The sequence below is a fragment of the Sturnira hondurensis genome, unplaced genomic scaffold (genome assembly GCF_014824575.4).
Source record: "Sturnira hondurensis isolate 20B ecotype Veracruz unplaced genomic scaffold, ASM1482457v3 Scaffold0003166, whole genome shotgun sequence".
Classification (NCBI taxonomy): domain Eukaryota; kingdom Metazoa; phylum Chordata; class Mammalia; order Chiroptera; family Phyllostomidae; genus Sturnira; species Sturnira hondurensis.
This window is the reverse complement of record NW_028075797.1, coordinates 4,359,036-4,382,029: the sequence shown is the minus strand read 5'-3', so window position 1 is coordinate 4,382,029 and position 22,994 is coordinate 4,359,036. Positions and strand designations below refer to the sequence as shown.

At 41.1% G+C, this 22,994-nt stretch overlaps 1 pseudogene; it reads left to right on the top strand.

Annotated features, from left to right (window-relative positions):
* Nucleotides 1-19,467: 19,467 nt before the first annotated feature.
* On the top strand, nt 19,468-22,528 carry LOC118984039 (heterogeneous nuclear ribonucleoprotein K-like; annotated as a pseudogene).
* The last annotated feature ends 466 nt before the right edge of the window (nt 22,529-22,994 follow it).

The following is a 22,994-nucleotide window of genomic DNA, read 5'->3' as shown; positions in this document are numbered from 1 at the left end:
AAATCAGAAGAGCTTTTAGTGTTAAACATGAAGACAATTATCAGAAAGTAACCCACTTATCCCAGCCCAAAGCTGTTAATGTGAACTAGGTGTGGGTCCAGGAAGCAGAGGGACGAAGAGAACAAGCAGTAGGAATGTGAAAAGATGGTCTCTTGGGGAACACCCAGGACAGGTGTACTATTGCAAGGTAATGGTACATGGGCCCCAGCAGACTAAAAGGCAGGGATTGGCTAGATGCCTCTCTCTGGTTTGTGCAGTTGAAGCCACTGTCCTCCAACTGAAGAGTTCCTGGCCTAAGGATGCTGTATTCAATTGCCCCAGGACTGTTAGTAAGGAAACACTGAGAGTGAAAACATTGCCCTCACTCAGTGTCAGCCTGAAGTCCAGAGTGCACATTTCCCAAACACCTGAGCTTCTGGGCTTTGCCTGCTGCTCCCCTCTCCCCCTGCCTCCGCTGTACCACAGACCTCCCTCAGCATTTGGTGTCCTGAAATACAGTCTCATTTCACTGCCATGCCTGTGTGATTTACACTGTGAGCATTACTGGGGAGCCAAGAAGACATTCTTCATTTTCATACCTGACACATAAGGAGCCATAAAAGTAGGTCTCTGAAGTCAGACTCAAGGGCCTCTAGATGGAGTTAAATTGCTGATACGGTTTCTCAACTTAAGCTTGAGGAGACAAGGGATGTCGAAGATGATGGGATTGACAAACTCATATTTCCACCTCTCTTGAGTACACAGATACCTGGGGAACAAGTATGTAGGTGTGGAAAGTCTGAACTTGGGCATGGACTGGGGAGGAGTCGACATGAGGGATTGGCTCACCTGGGTCTATTTCAGGGAAATGTGACTTGAAAAATTCTAATGTCATTTTTAATTAAGTAGAGTCAGCAGGATAGGGGTGTGATAAAGGTGTGATGGGACAGAGGAATAATCTGGAAGGAACAAAAGTTCACAGACAAGAATTCTGGCCTTGACTTTGTCACTGATGAGCTGTGGAAATCTTACACATGGACATATGATTTTCAGCTTCTCTATCTAAAAAAATGGGTTGGGATAAATTACATGAAGTCACAATTACGTAAGTCATTTCAACTGACTTACAAGGAAATGAAAGATAAGGAAGGAAACCTAGTAAGTTTAGAAATATTTCTGATATATTTCACCATGAAGGGGAGCTAAGAATAGGCCAAGAGTTAGAAGGCTATATGGAGTCTGGATAAGGTGTCTTCAAAATGAAAGAGAATAGAGAACTTTATAAAAATACAGGTGATAATCATATTTATGAAGTGAGTGAAGGGGAGAGAATGCAGAGCTGAAGTGACTGATAGGATCAGGGACAATTCATCCCTTGTAACTAGATGGGAGCAGAGTACATGAGCATGGATGTCAGCTGGAGACAGCTGGATTTGATAATGGGAGACAAAAGTAGCTCTCATCTGATAGTTCCTGCTGTCTTGAAGAAGCATAAAATGATACTGTGGTTGGGAGGTGTTTTGGAGGTTTGATGAAAAAGAAGTCGTGACAGCATCTCAAAACGTAAGACAGTGAAGTTACTAGACTAATAGGGCAGGGTTTTTAGCCAGTATTGGGCATTGGTTTGAGATACGTGGTCACAAATTTAAAGTGAGACCAGTTAGCATGATTGTGGGATTTCTTCTCCAGAGATATTCATCTTCCTGAGTGCAGGCACAGATGAGCTGGGTGATTGGCTTCAGTGAAGACCTGCCAGTTGGGTATCTTGCAGTGGGAAATGGGCAGAAGAGATATTTTCAAACATCTCATAGTGCTACACCATAGCAATACACACATGGAACCTGAATTGTGTAGAGGGGACAGTGAGAACTTGAGAAGGGAGATACATGAGGACAAAGTAGAATCAATGGGCTGGTGGGTGGTGTTCAGGAAAGAGGACATTTGTATAGGAATTCAACTTCTTCCTTGAAGGGGTGTTTTTCAGTTTGAAGATAGGTGCTTGTGAGGTTGAGATCACAGGTCTGGTCATGTCAAGGTACAGTCATCCAAGTCCTTTTCTCCTCCTCAGCTTTATAATATGTGGGGGCAACTTTGCCCCTAAAGTCCCCCAATCTGCCATGGATGAAAGTGAAATTACCAAGACATGATCTACTTGGGGAGGAAAGGTGGCCAGTCTCTCAGAGGAGAAGGGCCAAGAGCCCTTTCCTCAAAGGGCTTTTATTGGGTTCATTTGCACAAGAATACAGGTAGGGATCAAACAATAAATAGCATTCAAAGAACTATGAGGGCTTATTCTCAGTCAGGGTCAGATAGCTAAAGACCATAAAACTTTGAGGAACAAACTTCTTGCTTGGACCCTTATCACTTAAATGAGAGCATTCTAAACAAAGCACGCTTCACAGGATTTTTACATATTTTTTCAAGCCTGATCACCCCAGAGAACCACCTTTTCCAGCACAGGGATGCACTGCCTTTCCATTCATAAGTTTTTAGACTTAAGTGGATTAGAGCCAGGAAGCACTTCTCCCAGATGGAAATGGGGACTCAGGTTGTGTCACAATAGACGGGGGGTGGGTACCACTCCCTCTTTGTCACAGCCCCCTGAGTCCTTCCACGATGGCCTCCCAAGTGATCATGTCTGGCTTAGGTGGCCCCTCTCTGTGTGAGGAGTCTTACCCATTGTGGACATCGACCATGCTTTTGGGGCCAGGGGGAGGAAGCAGAGGCAGCGTTTGCTACCAGAGACAAGCTTTGTCTCTTTGTGGCTTGCATTCGGGAGGTCACTCACTCACCCTTAGCCATGGGGGGTAGTTACAACTCCTGAAACCAGGCAGAGAGGTTCCCCAAAATAATATTCACATACTTTTGATGACTAGGTGGACAAAAGGATGGATCATTGTATCCTATTCTTATTATTGTAAAATGAAGTCAAATCACACATCTAATTCAACAAATCTAGGAATAGTACACTCTGCCACATTCATGTGTTTTTAAAAGCTTTATTTTTGTTGGGTTACATGGAGAATCAGTGGTTTTCTTCATGCTGTCCTTATGAGTCCCTAGTTCCTACCATTGATTGGTGAAGGGTGTGTCTTAGCTGTTGATAACCCAAGATAGAGATGGATTCATTTAAAATACGATAAATCTTAGCACCTAATTAGCATAGGAAGATTATAAGACCTAAACATATGCGGTTCGATTCCCAGTCAGGGCACGTGCCTGGGTTGCAGGCTAGTTCCCAGCAGGGAACTCACGAGAGGCAACTGTACATTGATATTTCTCTCCTTCTCTCCTTCCCTTCCTCTCTAAAGATAAATAAATAAAATCTTTAAAAAAAGTTAAAAAAAAAGATCTAAACAGAAAAGCTGATAGAAATGTTGGTAGGGTACATAGGCTGTTGCCATTAAACAGATGAGATTACAGTCCTAGTGAGGTTGATAGTTGCCCTTCCTGCTGTCTTTTACATCTTAGGAAAACACCACTGTTCACTCAGTTGTCCATGCCTGAAACCTTGCAGTCATCCTAGGTTCCCTCCTCCCTTTGACCTTCCTCATCTGTCTTGAATAAATAAATTGAATGAATGAATGAGTTATACAACTTCAGGTTAGTTCAGTAGGCCTTGTTGAGTATCTACCTGGGGCCACTTGGGTAGGAAAAACACTAGTGTTTCATTCCTCCATTAATGTTCTAATGAGAACATTAGAAAATGTTCTCATTTTCTAATGAGAAAACAATTTACTTTAATAATTATACAAAGAGCTAAATAAATAAGTTTCAGGATGAACTTACACATTTATTTTAGAAAATGCTTATAAACTTAAAATACTTTAATTGCACTAGATAATATATTGTAAGCTATTTAAAAACATGACTCATGGGCAGCACATAATTCATTGTGTAAGTACATTTAAATGTACTTACATGGGGTGATTATTCATACATCTTGTTGGTGCTTAATACTTGAAACACCATGTACATATCTTAATTTCCAATTATTATAAAACTGTATACCAAAACATTATTGATATAAATATTCATGATTAATGTAGGTGAAATAGCCTATAGCAAATTAAATGGATAATTATGGACTAACTATAACATCATAATTTAAAATTAAAAAGAAAAAATAGAAGCAACTGCAAACCATGATTAACTCATGAGTATAGGAGTATAGTACTGAGGACACACACGCACACACACAGATGTTCTTTCAGAAAATTATTGAATTTGGAAGGGATGGTATAGATCACTACTCTGTGTGTCTGTGCATGCTTTATTTTCCAACAATGGACACTGCAGTATTTCTTATCCCTTGAACTTTGTGATGCCTTGACCAGTTGAATGTGAAGGAAATGATACTATGGGACTTTGAAGACTATGTCATAAAAGGCAACGTGAACTTTGGCTTGCTCTCTCAGGATTCTTGCCGTTAGAACCCAGCCCCCAATTTTGAGGAAGTCCAGGCAACAAAGAGGAGTCATGTGTAGATGTTGCCACCAGAAGCCCCAAGTGAAGTCTGAGCTGAATGTTCGCATCAACCACTGGGCATGTGAGTGAGTGAGCCTTCAGATGATTGCAGCCCCCAGCCTTCAAGCCACCACTGGTGCTGAGTGTAGCAGAGACAAGCTGTTCTCACCTAGTCCTGCCCAGATTGTGGAGTTAACAAAATGACTGTTATTGTTAAAGCATGAAGTTTTGGAGTAATTTGGAACGCATGCATATTAGGAACTTTGCAGTGTTGAACTAGATGGCAAACAAATTTCTAATAGAGTACCAAATTAGAATCCTTGGAAAACATCAGTAATGCACTTATTTTAGTTTATGACTTACTTGTGTCAATCATAAAAATTCTTTCCAGAGATCATTATCTAGAAAATAGGCTTCCTAGGTACAAAAAAACATGAATGTGAAATTGAAAGCTGTTTCCCAGTAAAACCACAGAAATGATTTGCAATGTTTGAATTTGCTCATAGTTCCTTGGGAGAATCCTATGGGCTCCCAGTAGGCTGTAGACAATTCACTGTGAAATGACAATATTAACTTTCAAATCAAGACCTCTATTTTTGGTCTCTATTAAGATCTCCATTCATGAATCTCTGCAATCACACTTTTCCCCATACTTTCTATCATGCTTACTTGTTTTTAACATAAAATAATCTGAAACACACAGGAAAATGTTGGGGATAAGATTAGAAACTCCCATGTAGCTATTGACAAAATCACACCAATTAGCATTTAGCCATTTAACTTTTTTCTTTTTTTGATTGCATTTTCCCACTACCATTTATCTCCCTAATACCTATTTTCACCTCCACCTATTACCTCTCTGCAATCAGTACACTATGGTCCATGTCCATGAGTCGGTTCTGATTTTGCTCGATCCCTCCACCCCCTAATTGCCCTACCCAGAGCTGTCAGCTTGCTCTCTATCTATAAGTTTACCTCAATTTTGCTTGTTAGTTCAGTTTGCTCATTAGATTCCACATATGAGGGAAATCATATGGTATTTGTCTTTTTCTGACTGGCTTATTTCACTTAGTGAAGTGTTCTCTAGGTCTGTCCAGGCTGTTGCAAAGGGTAAATTTTTCTTCTTTTTTATGGCTGAGTAGTATTCCACCATGTAAATGTCCCAGAGTTGTTTTATCCACTCATCTATCGATGGATACTTGGGCTGCTTCCAAATCTTGATTATTGTAAATAACATTGCAATGCGCATATGTGTGCTTATATTCTTTTGAGTCAGTGGCCATAGTAATCAAAATACCATGGTACTGGCATAAAAAGAGACACAACAGATCAACAGAAGAGAATGGATAGTCCAGAAATAAACCCATGCCTTTATAGTTAATGAATATTTGAAAGAGGAAGAACATACAATGCACTAAAGATAGTTTATTCAATAAATGGTGTTGGGAAAATTGGACAGAAAATGTGCAGAAAAATGAAATCACAGTACCTTCTTATGCTGCACACAAGAATAAATTCAAAATGGATTAAAGACCTAAATGATAAACCCATAACCATAAAAGTCCTAGAAGAAAACATAGGCAGTAAAATTTTGGACATTTCTCATAGCAGTATTTTTTCTGATATATCTCCTCAGGTGAGGGAAACCAACAAACAAATTAAACAAGGAGGACCACATTAACCATTTAACTTTATTACGTATCTCAGGATCTGTCAAGAGCTGACGTTATGGATCAGTTCTAGCCCTCATTGGACTCTGCTGTTCTCATGTCCCCCTCTCTCACCAGAGGCATGAAGTATTCTGAAATCGGTGTGTTTCGTTCTCATTTATGTTTTTATGTTAACATTCATAAGAAATGTTGGTACTGATTTTTCAGTTCTAAATTTTATTATATATACTATCCTTCAGCAATTTGTATTTTCTTCATTCAGTGTCATGCTTCTGAGATTTTTCCACATTGATTCATATTGTTCTAGCTTATGTTTTCACTGTTGTGTACTTCATTCTGGACCATATTTTAGTTAATTCCTGCATTACCCTACTGGTGAGCATTTAGGTTATTTCTAATATACCATTTTTGTATAAGTTGACATATGACTATATTTCACTCTCTTTAGGCATGGATGTGAGAGTTCCTCTTAGGAGTGGTGTTGTGTTGTATAGATTGCAAGTCTTTTCCTTTAATGAATATTGCTGGGATGGTTGTCCTGTTAACATTCCCAGCAGTGATTATGGAGGTTCCTATTTGTCCAGTGTGATACTTCAGTGTACAGTTTTACCTTATTATTGTCTTCATTTGCATTTTCCTAATTACTAACAGGTCTAAGCATTTTAATCTTTTTCATACTCATGGGCAACATGGATTTTCTCTTGCAAATTATCCTCATATGTTTTGCCACTTTTTCTATTGAGTTATTTTCACTTTGCTTTTTAAATATATTTTATTGATTATACCATTACAGTTGTTGTTCTATTCCCCCCTTCATTCCCCTCCACCCTGCACACCCTCTCCTCCTCCATTCCCCCCCTTTGGTTTATGACCATGTGTCTCAAGTTCATTAGATTCTATATTTCCTCTACTATTCTTGCCCTCCCCCCTATCTATTTTCTACCTACCATCTATGCTACTTATTTTCTGTATCTTCTCCCCCCTTCTCCTCCTCCCACTCCCTTGTTGCTAACCTTCCATGTGTTCTTCATTTCTATGGTTCCACTCCTGATCTAGCTGTCCTCTTGGTTTGCTTTTGTTTTGGGTGTGGTTGTTAGTAACTGTGAGTTTGCTGTCCTTTCACTATTCATATTTTTCATCTTCTTTTTCTTAGATAAGTCCCTTTAACATTTCATATAATAAGGGCTTGGTGATGATGAACTCCTTGTTTTTGATTTTTGGAAACTATTTTCATAACCTTAAGGACAATTGTTTGCATATTGATTGCTCAGATGATCTGCTTTGCTGGTTAACTTTCAACTTTGTTTATGGTGGCTTGGAAAGAAGTTTGAAACATTAATGAGGTCAAATTTCTATCTCTATCTTTATCTCTGTCTCTATCTCTATCTCTATCTATCATCTCCATCTCTTTTCCAGTGCACAAGGTGGTGGATACTCTTCTGTAGTCAGTGCCTATGTAGGACTGGTTCTGCTAGTTATAACAGTAAACACTGAAAAGACACATGGAAGATCTACTCCTTGCAAATGCCCAGTGTGGAGGACACATACTGTGCTCTTCTTCACATTTTCTCAGCCTGCATTTCAGTCTTGCTGTTGGTGTGGTAACCAGTTGCCTGGAAGTGTAACTTGGCAGCATCTTTTCTTGGCTGCACCATGCATCTCTAGGCTTTTTCACTGAAGCCTTTTTCTCTTGGGTTGCCTGCAGGAGCCATGCACTCATTCTGATACATGCACCTGGACCATCATGGAAGTGTGAGAGAACCAACACCTACAGGACTGTGCTTGCCCATTAGGTGATAGGAGCTTGCATTGAAATATTACCTTTTCATGTACTAGGAAATAATTCTTAGTTGCATTCTACGTGGCTGTGCTCTGGAGCACAGTTTCTTGCAGCGCTCGACCATTTACTTGCATAGCTTGACCAGTGCTCAACTATTGCAGCCATGGGTAAGCTTGGTTCCCCTCAGTTTCCTTCCTTCCAGATTATACTCCTACTCCTCAGGATTACTTCCCAAAATAAAATTCCTGCACATAAGTCCTTGCCTCAGGCTCTGCCTTTGAGAGAACAGGCTAAGACACCTGGTGAAGGTCATTAAGAGACTTGATTTTCCACATGAGTAGGTAAGAACTTAACCATCAAGACTTAAGGACTAAAACTTAAGTGCTAGTGTTAGTGTGAGGATTTTTATTATGGACCAGCTTGTGAAACCAAGGCTACTTAGGTTGCAAGATCTTTAATTTATACCATACCACTTCCCCAAGAGGATATAAGATGTTTTCATACATAGAGAACTGTTAAAATCATATAAATTTCAAAAGCTTATAACCATTGCCACAGCCCACAAAGATAGGCACTTGCTATGTTGAGTGCACTGTGTGACAGAGCTACCAGGGAACACTTAAAGAGAAAAGCTTAAAGAGGCCATTGTGGGGCATGATAAAAATTAAGAAAATGGTAGAAATTAAGAATGCATTTTTCTCTAAATCTCTCCTGTCCTTGGGATGACTGACATGATTTCAACTTCCTGGAATGACTCTAATTCCCATGATTTGGAGGTCAGTCTAAAATCCAGCTTGGGAAGTTGACTTTTTCACTCATCTCTTGCTTGCAGATAATTGGAAGAGCAATTGTATCACTTGCTTAGGTGGCTAATGAATGAGTGGTCAGGGCCTTCCTGATCTTGTCCCCCTGGAAAAAAGCTGGTTCTAATGCCAACCTCAAAAATGGGGCATCTAGATGACATTTCTCAGCAGAGAACCAGCTTCCGATTCTTCTCTTGGCTGTTCTTTAGAGGTCAGATGCCACATGTCCAATGAATATGCAAGAGAGCCAGGACATGGCTATTCCAGGATCTGACAGTCTGTGGTTATGGCTGATTCATGCATTGCTCTTATAACACTCTGTACTTGGGGCCAAAAGGAACACCTTTCTCCTTTTGTGTCAGTACCAGGGTGGGTGAAATTCACCTTTGATGAAAATATAAAAGAGTAAAAGTCAATCTATATGAGCTGGAGGGGAGGAAGTGGGTCAAATACTGACCTATTTGAATAAACACTCCATTTACAGGCCTCTGAATGGGCGTAAACTTGAGCAGACTGCTCAAGAAAGGACAAAGTGATCAGAAATGAGAGCTTAGAGAGGCAGGGCAGCTCTGAGGGACATACAATGGAGCCATAGTGTTCTGAAAAACCACATCATTGAAAGAGAAATGATAGGAGAATAGGAGTGACAGGGAATAGGAGTGACATTCAAAGCAGTAGCTAACTTAAACAGTTCTGAGCTGGAGGAAGACCTACATCTGCAAATTAAAAGTACTCACAAAGCCCTAAGCCAGGAGGAGGAGGAGGAGGGGGAGAGGGAGGGGGAGGGGGAGGAGGGGGAAGAGGAGGAGGAGGAGGAGGAAGGAAAAGAAAGGAGAAGAAAGGAAAAGAAAGAAGAAAGGAAAAGAGAAGGGAAGAGACCAATGTTTAGATATTGGCTGGTGAAATTCTTGACCTCTAAGGATAAAGAAATAACCACCCACACATACTACAGAAAGAGCAAGGTAACTACAAAAGAATAAAAATCAGGCTTATCTTTTGCAGCTTTAAATAAATAAAAGACAATAATAGACCAATGACAGAGTTCTGAAAGGCACAGGAGTCATAATACAAGATCGTGCTCATGTGTGAGGTTCAGGGAAGGCATCCTCAGACAGGCAGCGACTCAGGGATACCGCCACCCACCATCCTCTCCTCAGAAAGTGAGCAGAGGTGCCTGGGCAGCCACCCAAGGCACGTGCATGATAAAGGATCCACAAATCACCAGACTGGGCACAAAGAAAATGACAGCCAGAATGAAATCATTTAATCACAGATTTAAGTTTAAATAAGTGTGTTGTAAATATGTTTTGAAAGCCCAGTGCACATTATCATTGGCTCAGGACAGAGATGATATTAAAAATAAGCTAAGTCAGAGGTTTCAAATTGTGCCTGTGCAAATGGTAAGGTGAAAATGCAGTGCTAATTCCCCCAGTTTGCAGTAGTATCATCTTGACCTCACAGAGCAAAATGTCTGTTAACAGTGATGGGGGGGCCCAGGGCTCCTGCTCATGGGGACATTTTTACTGCTTCCATTTGGGTCTGTCCTGGTCAGTGGCCAAGGGTCTTCCTTTTGCTCCCATTTCCACACAGTGATTCCAAATGTCTTCCCCTCTGCTTGGAGGATTGTGCTGGGTCTTCATACCAAATTCCTGTGTTGTTGCAGGCAGGTGCCTTCTGTGCATGGTGTTTGTAGTGTGAGTCGTGTGTGTAGTGACAGCTACTCTTCAAGGACAGTCTGGAGCTCTCTGTTCTGAACCTTGAGCTTTTGCTAAAGAAGGACCCACCCTCCATCTCCCCCACCCAGGCCATCTTCTTCCCCTCCACAATTGTAAGTTTTATCTGGTTTGTAGAAGGGGAGAAGCTGGTTTTAATTTCTTTCTTTCTTCTGACACTTTCAATGTTTCTTCTTGTTTTATGATAGGCTGCAGAGGGTGCCCCCCAGCTTAAAAATAAGAGAGGGTAGGGGAGGATATTCACAAAGATCAACCAGATTTACAATATGGGATACGACCCTGTCACACAGCTTTCTCTAACCTTGTAATATAAGGTTTCTATAACCTATGGAATATAAGAGACATGCTGCACATGCACAAACAAAGATGCACAACTTAATGGTTTCTCACAAGGCAGACAGCTGTGTGTCCACCACCTGGACCAGAGGTAGAACTTTGCCAGGGCCCAGAAGTCCTCTTTGCTCAGCCCCCACTCCTGCCAAGCACCACTCCCTCCTCCCTAGGAGAAATACTACCTGAATTTTATTAGAATTTGCTTGCTTTTCTCCACACTTTCACTATGTAAACATACATTCCCAAACACTCTAGTTTGTTTTTCTCTCCTTTCTTGAATTTTGTGTGTGTATTTATTTGTGGGTCCAGCTCCTTTTGCTCAGTGTTGTGTCTGTCATTTTGTCCATGCTGTTGTCTGTAGCTGGAGTCCATCTGCCTGTGCAGCTGTACAAAGCTCCCTTGTCAGGGTACACCCTAATTTAGTTATCCGCTCTACTTGATGGACATTTGGGCTGTGTCCAGTGTTTGGCTCTTGCAAATAATACTGATCCGAGTGTGGCTGTCTCTGTCTCGTGGTGCACATGTGCCTGTGTTTCTGCTGAGTGTCTCTTAAATCAACAGCATGGCACACCATGCTGCTTTATTACCTTGGCTTCCACCATGAGTTATTGACCTGGGAATGTGTACTTTTAGCCCTGGCACTTGTATCCTGAGTTATGAATGCTTGAGTGACATTGATACAGGACATAAAAAGGTATTTTAAATTACAGCAGTAGTAAATGTTAAAATAATAGGGTGAGGGCCACCGGACTCCCAGGAGAAATTCTCATGTACACACAGGGCAGCACCCAGCCCAGGACTGGAAGGTGTCACTGCTTTCCAGCTGACGTCCTCGCTTTCCAAACAACAGCACACACACAGTCACACCCTTCCTGTCCCATGGGCACTGAGCTTAGGCAATTCTTCTTGAAACACTTTTCCAGTTTAATGCCTGATAATATTTGTAGTATTGTGTATAAAGTGAGGCTTCACTGATATTGTAATACGCAATTTCAAGACTGAATAATTCAAAAGCACATAAAAAGCAGCTTTACCACACCTCTGAGTGGCTACTTCCCCAGCCACAAAATACAGCCAGCAAAAGCTTTAAAATTACTCTTTGGAAAAGACTCAATTAAATTTGTATCTAGGGACCATATTGGTCTCCAATCTTTTTTGTAACTTGGAGGTGATTTTATTCTCTCAAATATATATTTAATATATAAAAATAAATAAAACACATTATATATTTATATGTAAATAAGTATAAATATAATATTGCAAGGAACATACCAAAATGTTATCAGAATTGTTTTTCTCAGTGGGAAAGGTGGTTTTATATATAGCTCTTTTTTTTGCTTCTGTTATTTTTCTAAATTTATGTACAAAGTCTGCTCACTTTTTCAAGTCAGAAATAAAAACTTCAGAAATATTACTTAAAAATGAAGTCATCAAGAGCAAATAGAAGCATATAAAAATGGGAAGATATAATTCACATAGAAATAGGAAACTCCATGTTTAAACTTGTTGCTAACTGTTACTAGATAGAGCTCTTAGTAATGTATCAGACTCATCATCTGATAGAAAGAAGCAAATTAATTCCCTAGAAAATGCCAAATTTTATTCCATCAGCAAACTATAAACTAGAAGAGGAAGTTTTCAGGGTGATAGATCCTTTTCTCAGGGACACTGAATAGCTAATGGATAGTGTCTTCAACAGTAATATTTCTTCCTCTTTCAGGTATTGACTCTCAGCCCCAAGGCCATGGCATTGAATTTCAGTTCAAGGAAGGTGTTTTGATGTGTGTCAGTTAAGGTAGTAGTGTCTACTTTCTTTTTATTTCCTGCCTTGAATGAAGGATAAACTTGGGGACCTGTGAGATTGATTGGCATGTCCCTAAGTATGACCAATTGTATAATTTCATCAACATATTTGCTGCCACTGTCTATGAGACCCAACCCCACAGGGGTACATTCATGGAAACACACCCACCCACTGTGGGGTTGGGTAACTCCCATCAATTACAGGACTGGCCGTGTTACCTATTGAGGGTGATGGAATATGATCAGAGGAAGTATATATATATCCACAGATTTTTCCAATTTTCAAAAGGTCAAAATAGATCTAACTATAGATATTGGACATGATGACTATAAAATTGCTCTGTATTTATGAAAGCAGCTTGACTGTTCTCAACCTGAGGGCAGCCATCTCACTCGTTGGGAGCAGTGGTGGACCACACAAATATTTACTTTTCCTTTTAAAGAAGTTTGTAAGGCCTATTGTAGGACCCACATGAGTATATCAAAGACATCTGAAAGTACTATGGAACAGCTTTGACCTGGAATATTTCAGGGCAGGTGTTTTTGTCACCTGTGCCCCAGAGGAACATGACTGCTGCCAAGTGTGTAGTTTTGCACAAGCTGGTCTTTGGGTTGGGGCTCCAGAAGGGGTGCTACGTGAATCAGCTTAAGATGGAGTTATTCAGGCCAAGCCATTGTGCTTTGTAGAGTTGCTGTTAACTGTACTTTGGATTTAATTTTCACTTTTCAATTTTAGCTGTTTCTGGATTGGCCTTGTGTCTGTGGGGGTAAGGCCATACCTTTATGTACAGAAGGGAGTGTCTCCTTCTTTCTCTGCTGGGAGAGCATATATCTTGGTTACCTAAAATTGAGTCGAGTATTCAGACCTAAGCCCCAAAGGAGCCCAGCAGTGATCCTCACCTGCCGCCAAGGTTCCATTTCGCTCCACTGGAGTCCAGTGGGGAGGCTCTGCTTCACGTCTAGCAGGGCAGCAGCAATATTGGGTTGTTGGAGTGGCAGCAGAGTTGGAGTGCTCCGTGGCTCTTTTTCATGAAATCAAATGCTTTTGATGGGTTTATTTAGGACTCTCAAACTTAACCATTTTCTTAGCCAACTTATGTAGGTGAAGAAATGGCATAGAGCAATTAGAATGCTATCATTGGACCTAGGACTTGTTCCTCATGAAAGCTGAACTGAGAGCCCCAGTCTTGTGATTTGCTGGGAAGAACACTGCTGGAATTTTAGAAGAGAGACCCTATAAGGCCACGGGCCATTAATTTTGTGGAGAGTGTGCTTTTCATTTCTGAGGATTGAATCCAATTCAGTTGGGTCATATTTAGGGGCTGTACTTGAAAAATGAACTAGATGCCTGAGCAAGACTTACTTCAGAGGGTTGACTAGATGTTGTACAAATTGCCACAGTAAAATCCCTAAATTGGTAGGAGGATACAGATCCCAGGCAACCCTGGCAGCTTTTGTTCGCTCTGGAAAGGATTGCTGCTGCAGCTTTCCTGCCTGACAGAGAGTGGCCCTCCTCCAGCGACCCTTTGCCTAGTTACTCTGGAAGACCTCCAGCACACTCCCCTGCCTCCGGATCCCTGCTGAAGCAGATGCTTTGGCCACCTGGTAGGATTTATTCTTCCCAACTGTCTAGGCTCATTTATTCCAGGGAAAACTTGGCTTTGATATAGGTGGGTTATTCTAGGCTCACCAAACCCCTACCATTAGGATTCCATTTTGGGAGTCTCAGGAAAATCCAACCTAGTGCAATGCAATGTGCATTTATTGAACATCTACTCTATTTCAACACTGTGCCAGGTACTAGGGGTAAAGATCATCCAATGTGCCTAATTCCAGGAGGAGGAAACACCCAGACATTTCTCAAATATGTATGCCTATTACCTCCACCTTTCTGCTCAACAAAGGTTCTGACTTGATATTTCAGGGAGAAAACAGAAATTATCAGGTATAAGCTCCTTCAAAATCCCCTCTGTAAATGTATATCTCATCTTCATCTGAACCTTACCCATTTCCTCTTGTTCAAGGCAAGGCTGCACCTCTTCCTGGCTAAGATTAATATTTCCACCTGGATCCCATCTCTTCCTCTATCTTGGAACCTTGCTCACGCAGAGCCCCTTTCTCTCCCCCTCTCCTCTGCCCCCACTATTAGTTAAACATGCCCAAATCTCTTCTATAATAAACATCAGATTAGTTTCTCAGTTCTATTTCAGTTTCTTGCTGTATTTCCTATACTTCTTTTTATTCATTGGCAAAATTCTTGAAAGAATTGTCTGCACTCAATTTTCCTTATTCTGTTTCTCCTTGAATTGGTGCATTCTGGTGTGGACCTCATCTCCCCAAGGAAGCTCACTAGCCAACATCACTAGTGGCTGGTTTCATGCTCAATCCAATGAGCCATTGGATTGAGAAAGAAATCTCCACCATTTCTTTCTTGAGTTTTCATAAGCATTTGACACTGTTAACTACTCCATTTTATTGGAATTAGCCCTTTGCATGTTTTGGATTGATGGCCATATTGATGTAGTATGTGAAGAGTGTAGGCTTTAGATTAGAGCATATTTACTTGGGTTCAAATCCTGGATCCAGCCCTTACTAGCAGGGGTCCTTTGTGCAAATTCTATAACCTATCTGTGCCTCTGACCCACAGGACTGTGACCAAATTAGTTAAAACACATAAAACATGTGAAACAGTGCCCAGCAGAGGTATGGGCTAAACAACTGTTTGCTATTATTATCTCCTTTGTGTTCTTCTCTTTTACTGCTCTGCTCTTAAATGTTGATGACTAGTCCTTACAGTCAGTACTACATGCTGTTTCTGGTGGTCTCATTTACTCCTTTAAGCCATTTCTATGCTGATTATTCCCACATTGTGTGGTCCCAAAACTCTCACCGAGGCTTCACATCTATGCATCCCACTGCCTACAGTACATGCCTACTGTATGTGCACTTACATCCACTGTACCCAAGGCTGAAATAACCATATCCTTTCCCCAAAGCTGCTTCTCCTCTTGTGCTCCCTAATGCAGGAAATGGAAACATCAACTGTGTGTTTCTCAACTGGATATCAGAAACAAGGTGTTTCCCCCCACTACTTCTCATCCTCTGTTCAATCATTAGCTGAGAGTGGCCTCTCCAATCTTTTAATTATCCCTCAAATCTACTTGTTTTCTTCCATCTCCATTGTTTCTGGTACAAGGCACCCTATTATTTTATCTGTAAGACTACAACAGTCTTTACCTACTCACATGTCCTCTCCCGCTGCTTCCCCCAGCCCACTCTCCACAGTAAGGCAATAATGTGCTATAATGCATTAATGATTCCCACTGTTGCACAAGGCTCAAGTCCTTGTCTTCACCTTCAAGACCCTGCTGACTTTCAAAGTCTTCTCAAGCTGGCTATATTTTGAAACCCATCCACTTTAACCTTTAAAAATCTTAATTTTCTTGGGTCCTCTCTTTCTTCTAAGCCTTTATACACACATTATGTAGAGATCGAAAGTTTGGACCATAGAGACAGACTTCTGGCTTCAAATCCCAGCTCCTCTTTTTATACTGAAGTGACCTTGGGCAGCTCACTTAATCTCACGGGGCTTCAGTTTCTTCATATACAAAACAGGCATGAACATAGTTTCTGTATCATAGAGAGTTTACAGCAAATCACTGAAATCAGTAAAGAACTGTATAAACATTTATTAAATATATTGCTGTTCTTCTGGCTAGAATACTTCTCTTCTCCTGGTTCTTGTTCATCTTTCAGATGTCAGATAGGATCCTGCTTCTTCTAGGAAGTATACTCTGGTTCCTCATGCCTGGTATAAGTGATTCTCCTATGTGCTCTTAGAACACTGTCATTCATATGAGAACAAGTGGCTTACTTGTCTTTATTCCCCATAATGTATTTGAGGGCAAGAACTGTGTCTATTTGATTTACATTTGATTCTCAGAGTGGGGACTCTTTTGGGCACTTAAATAGTTCCATATGAATAAGATAATTTTATAACAGGAGTGCTAGAGTACGCATAAAAATTACGGATCCACTAAGAAGGCAGCAGTTAATCTAATGGCACATATGGGATGAAAGATCCCTGACGACTTACAGAAGAGGTGATGTGGGAGCTGGAGCTTTGATGATGAATTGAGTGGGGAAGTAGATTCCAAATAGAGAAATCAGCATGTAAAAGGCCAGAGGGGTGGAAGCATGAATGTGTGGTGCTCAGATTCAGGGCTGGAGGAGAGGTGTTGTGGTAGATGAGACTAAAGAATAGAGTGAGGCCAGATGGAGAAGGGCCTTGAATTCCATGGGTGTCATCCCAGAGTTGATTCAATGTGGGCACACACCTGATGTGTTCTCTTTTGCCTCAACATTGACCACAGCTTCCCACAGCCTCTGACATATACATGTCATTGGCAAGTCCATTTGGCAGCTATCTCAACTCTTCACTTGGTCTTATCTGTGGCCGCTGGCAAACCCTCTCAGGTGTTCGATGATTCCCTAATTGACTCCCAAACCTGAGTTTCTGCTTCCACCTTTAAATCTTTGATGGAACATGTGGTCACCACGGGATAGGGGACTTACTGTTTCATAGCATGATTCCAGGTTCCCCATCATGCCTGGAGTGGGGAGAATTAATCTGGAGAGGATGCATCAAGAGATGATGGCAGGCAAAGATTCCATCTGCTTCCTTCCCCATTTTTAGTAAGGTCTCCTTGGGAAAAATAACAAACTGTGGGAGTGAGAAAAATGGAAGATTTTCCTAATCTATTTGGGCTTCTATAACAAAATACTAAAGGATAGGTAGCTATAAACAACAGAAATCTGTTTCTTACAGTTCTGGGGGCTGGAAGTCCAAGAGCAGCTTCCTAACATGGTTGAACGAAGTCCCTCTTCCAGGTCACAGATTTTTTTCTTTTCTTTTTGAATCCTCACATGGCAGAAAAGGCCAAAGATTTCTCTGGAACCTCTTTGATAAAGCACTAATACCATTCATGAGGGTTGCGCTTTCATGATTTAAGCTCCTCCCAAAGGCCTCATCTCCTAACGCTATCTCCTTTGGGGGTTAGGATGTCAACATAAATTTTGGGAGGACACAAACATTCAGACCATAGCATTCTCTCTCTGTCTGTCTCATCTGCCTCATTACTTACAGGCTGTGTGACTTTCCTCAAATTGTTGAATACCCCCTAACCTCACTTTCCTTCTCTCTAAAATGGGAATATTGAGTATTACCATAGTATTATAAGGAACAATCATAATGTGTTATTATGCAGTATCATTGAGTCAATATATAAAATTGCACATGTAAAGACACCCAAAGAACACTTTTGCATGTAGCATGTGCTCAGTAAATGTTAGTTTTCTTCCCACATTTTAGAGGATAATCCAGAGTGACTGCATAAGCTCAGTGCTCAGCTGGTTTTACCCAGGTGCTATGAATTGAATTAAAATGACTGTTGCCTTATGTTTCTGTGGATCTCGTTAGCCCCGAAGTGTCTCTCTCTCTCTTGCTGCAGTAGTCTGAATAAGATGTCTTACCTTGTTAGCAATGGTGATTCTTATTTTGGGAATCTGTCCAAATTGAATTGGACCAGACATTGATGCCTTTCATTACAATGAATGAAATCTCAGGTTATCAAGAGGCACAGTCTTTTCAGGCCTTTTTATTACTCTGTAAATGGTATCCTCAAACTGCCCTTCCAGTATTGTTTTCATACCTCTCTGACTGCAGGAATGAAAGTCCAGGCCTTGGAACAGGTATTGGCTTCTTCTGGTGTTTCTTACTCCTATTAGGGGTGAAGAAGTGGGGTGGACACCACCTAGTTTTGAACTTGGGGGAATTTTTAGGCCCTTCACTTTTGCACCTGGAAGGTTCAGTTTCCATAATTTCTTCAGAGAACAGTGGTCTCAGCTTAAACATTACTTCCTGTGTGTAACTTTTCCCACCCCACTCCTAAATCTAGATTAAATGTTTCTCCATCCATACTTTCCTATATCTTTTCTGTCACTCTGCACTGATTATACAACATGGTAGTTTTCAGTTTACTTGTCTCTTTCCACCTGTAGAGTATAAATTTTGTGATGTTAATTATCATATTGTTATGGGCTGAATTGCGTGCTCTCAAAGATTTATATGTTGAAGTTCTAACACCGGTACCTCATATGTAACCATATTTGGTGATAGCGTCTTTAAAAAGGTAACTAAATTAAAATGAGGTTATCAGCATGAGCCCTAATCTAAGAGGATTGGTGTATTTATCAGAAGAAGATATAGACAGATATAGAGGGGAATAATTGTGAAGACATAGGAAGAAGATGGCCATAGACAAACCAAGGAGAGAGGTCTGGGACAAATTCTTCTCTGAGAGCCCTCGGAAGAAACGAACACTGCTGACACTTCAATTTTGGATTTCTAGCCTCTAGGGCTGTGAATCAACAGATTTCTGTTGTTTAAGCCATCCAGTTTGTGGTACTTTGTTATGGCAGCCCTGGGAGACTCATTCACACACTTTATTCACTTCACAGCACTGACTGAGCACAAAGCCAGGAATAGACTCGACATTTGATGAATATTTTTTGAGTAAATGAAAGAATGAGTCTGCAACATAGAAGAGTCAGGATTCGTTGGCCCAGTTTACACAGCTGAATTTAACCAAGTGTTGATAAAATGCCATCGACATTCAGAGGAATTATATGTTACTCATGAGGTCCTTATGGAGAAAACTCGACCTGAGAATGAAGAATAAAACACCATTTATCATTCCTGTCTTTCAATGGTTTATAGTCAGACATGGAGGGGGATGTGCAATATAATGACAATAAAGGTTAAAATTTAAGCTCATGAGAGACATATAAACAACACGTGGTTGGAACACAAAGGAAGAGAGGGTTGCATTTAGTACGAGATGGCTGAGGAAAAGATTCAGGTCTTGAAAGGTTGGTTGTATTTTAGCAACAGAAATAGTGGAAAAGAGAAATCCGGAACACAGCATAAGTGAAGGTAGAGAGAGAGGAAAGTGTGTTCCAGGAACAGAACACAACCTGGTTTGATGGGATTGTCGAGTTTATGCCAGGGGCCATGGGAGAGAAGGCCACAAAAGGGAAATATTTGGGGGGCTGTGAATGGGAGTCTGGAATATTTTTTAATCTGTATCTCTGCAATTTATCTCTCATAAAGCCTGGAAATAGGACTTTAGCTCTTCTTCCATTTTCCCATGTTTCCTTGAAGAAGCATCCTTTGGTTTAATTATTCATTGCAAAAACTATCATTTTCCCTTTTATATTTTTTGTTACAATTGTCCATAGGAAATTTATACATGGTCAATTAGCCCTCCAAGCACATGCTCAGGTTTGATGGATGGACTGAGCATTTGTTAAGACACCACTCAGTACATGTGTATATGTTTGTGTGTCAGTGCAGAGACTGGCAATTAGTCCAGGAAAGTAATCACTTCCTTCAAACAAAGGCAGCCAGAAAGTCTCTTGAGTACATTTAGAATCAGTAAATCACTTGACAATCTCAGGGCTTTCTGGGGCAGGTTGTTCAGACAGATCTCTCTCCTCGTCTGCGCTGGCCTATGGGGCCATCCTTTCCATATGCTGGTGATCCCATGCAGGTCTGTGTAGCTTGTCACCATACCTCAAGCACAGCTCTCGAACCTGGAAGCCCCAGCTCCTCTCCTTGCCTGCTCTAGACCTTGTTCCATGGCAGGTTGTTGCAAGCTGTCAGCCCCTTAGTCGGGTCAGCATGTTGGAAACCTAAAGTGAGCAGGGGTTGAGAAGGTGGTAGGTTATAAAGAAATTGAGAACTTGTCAGGTTTAAAAAAAGAAAGGAAAGGCAGCACTTGCTTTACATTTTTATGTGATATGTATTTACATCCTATTTTACATGCCAAAATGATGTGAAGCAACTAAGACTTGGTGATGCAAATAAGGTTTCTCATTACATAAACTCTCCAGGTTTCTCCCACCCTGTGACCTCTGCCAGCCGCTTTTGTTAATAACCAGAGCAAGTGCTCATGAAGGAAATAGCCAGTGAGAAAGCTCTAAGGTTTGGGGAAGGCCTTACCAGGACTCTCTATTATATTTCTGGTCTGGACATGCCCTCCACGCATGTCAGAGATACTGGTCTGGAATATGACTCTAGCAATGAAACTGGAATCCTTGCCAAGGGCTGTGCTACTCGCAAGGTGCTTGGCATTTACCCATGAGTACTTGGGTAAATGAGCTCTTCCCCACTGGAGGAACGGGTCATTCCCTAAAAGCCAGGGATGAGTGCTCCAAAAGCCTGAGATCCTGGCTTTTGGGGTACTCATTCAGATCATGCCACTAGGAGCTCCAAAATCTGAGTTCAAATCCTAATGCTTCCAGTACTAGAGTTTGACCTGAACCTTTCTAGAATCAGTCTCCCATCTGAAAGGAAATGAGTTAGTGGAGTTTGGAGGTATTGGTATCCTCTCGGGCTTTAACATCCTATAAGAAGAGCTTCAACAAAGAAATCTCTGAAGCTGATTATCCTCTGTTTCTCGGCTGCACCAACCTCGATGTCTTGTTTATGTTTCACTTTTTATGGCCTATAGGTTGATGTCTGATATAATCCAAGAAAATAGAAACCGAAGAGCCAGAGGAAACCTTCCCTAACACCAAAACCAATGGTGAATTTGGTAAATGCCCTACAGAAAACATGGAAGAGGAACAAGCTTTTAAAAGATCTAGAAACACTGACTAGATGGTTGAGTTATGCATTGTGCTTCAGAGCAAGAGTGCTCAGGCAGTGATAGGAAAAAGAGGCAAGAATATTAAGGCTCTGCATACAGACTACAATGCCAGTGTTTTGGAGCCAGACATCAGTGGCCCTGAGCGCATATTGAGTATCAGTGTTGATAGTTAAACAATTGGAGAAATTCTGAAGAAAATCATCCCTACCTTGGAAGAGGACCAACACTACAAAGGAAGTGACTTTGGCTGTGAATTGAGACTGGTGATTCATCAGAGTCTGGCAGGAGGAATTATTGGGGCCAAAGGTGCTAAAAATCAAAGAACTTAGAGAGAACACTCAGACAATGATCAAGCTTTCCCAGGAATGCTGTCCCCATTCCACTGACAAAGTCGTGGATATTGGAGAAAAACCGGATAGGGTGGTAGAGTGCTACAAAAATCATTCTTGATCTCAGAGTCTTCCCTTCAAGGATGTGCACAGCCTTATGATCCCAATTTTTACGATGAAACCTATGATTATGGTGGCTTTACAGTGATATTTGATGACCATGTGGGGAGGAGGTGGTTTTGACAGAATGCCTGCGGGGGGGGGGGGCGGCATCTGATGCCTCTGTCTAGAAGAGATAATGATGATATGAGCCCTTAGCACGGACTTCCTCCCCTTCCTCCTGGTTGAGGTGGCTGGGGTGATAGCAGAGCATGAAATCTTCTTCTTCCACCACCACCACTTAGAGGAGGAGATCTAATGGCCTGTGACAGAAGAGGAACACCTGGAGACTGTTATGATGGCATAGTTGGTTCCAGTGCTGCTGAAACTCAGGACTCTGCACTAGATAGGTGGAGCCTTCCAAATGGCACATAGATGGCTTATGAACAACTGGGTGGCTCCAAGTAGGATTATTCCTATGCACGGGGGCAAGGCTCATATGGTGATCTCGGTGGACCTTTTGCTACTACACAAGAAACTGTTCCCAAAGATTTGGCTGGATCTATTATTGGCAAAGGTGGTCAGAGGATTAAACAAATTCGTGATGAGTCAGGAACTCTGATCAAAACTAATGAGCCTTTGGAAGGGTCTGAAGATTGGATCATTACCATTACAGGAACACAGGACCAGACACAGAAGGCACAGTGTTTTGGGTGCAGAACAGTGTGAAGCAGTATTCTGGAAAGTTTTTCTAAGACTAGTGAAGAACTGAAGGAGTTCTGCATCTCTTTTTTTTAAATCTGCTTCTCTTCAAAAAGCCAACATTCCTCTGTGTCACAGGTTTTCTGCATTCGAGGTGCAGTGAAATCTTTGCTGTTCACTGGATGTAGATGCTCTAGTTCCTTACAAACAGGGTGCAAAAACTAACACTGAAATTTTGAAACAGCAGCAAAATGAGTGAATTTTAATTTTTGTTCATTGTTGGAGGTTAAAAAGGAAAATTTCTGCTATGTAATCATTGTGAATACTTTGCTTTGTGGTCACTGTAACATTTTGAGGGGTGGTGGGGACAGAGAGGAGAAGTAACAGTAGTCCACATTTCCCTGGAATCTATTCAGAGCAGTGTGAAGAATGTAATGCTGTTTTGTAAGAAATGTTTTATGATTTAAAAAATAAATTTAGCGAACCTATTTTTGGTCATCATTTTTTAAAATGGTCATTTTTCAAGTGGCTGAATTCCCTAGCCTATTCTCTGAACCTGAACACTAAGTTTGATTTTTCAGCTCC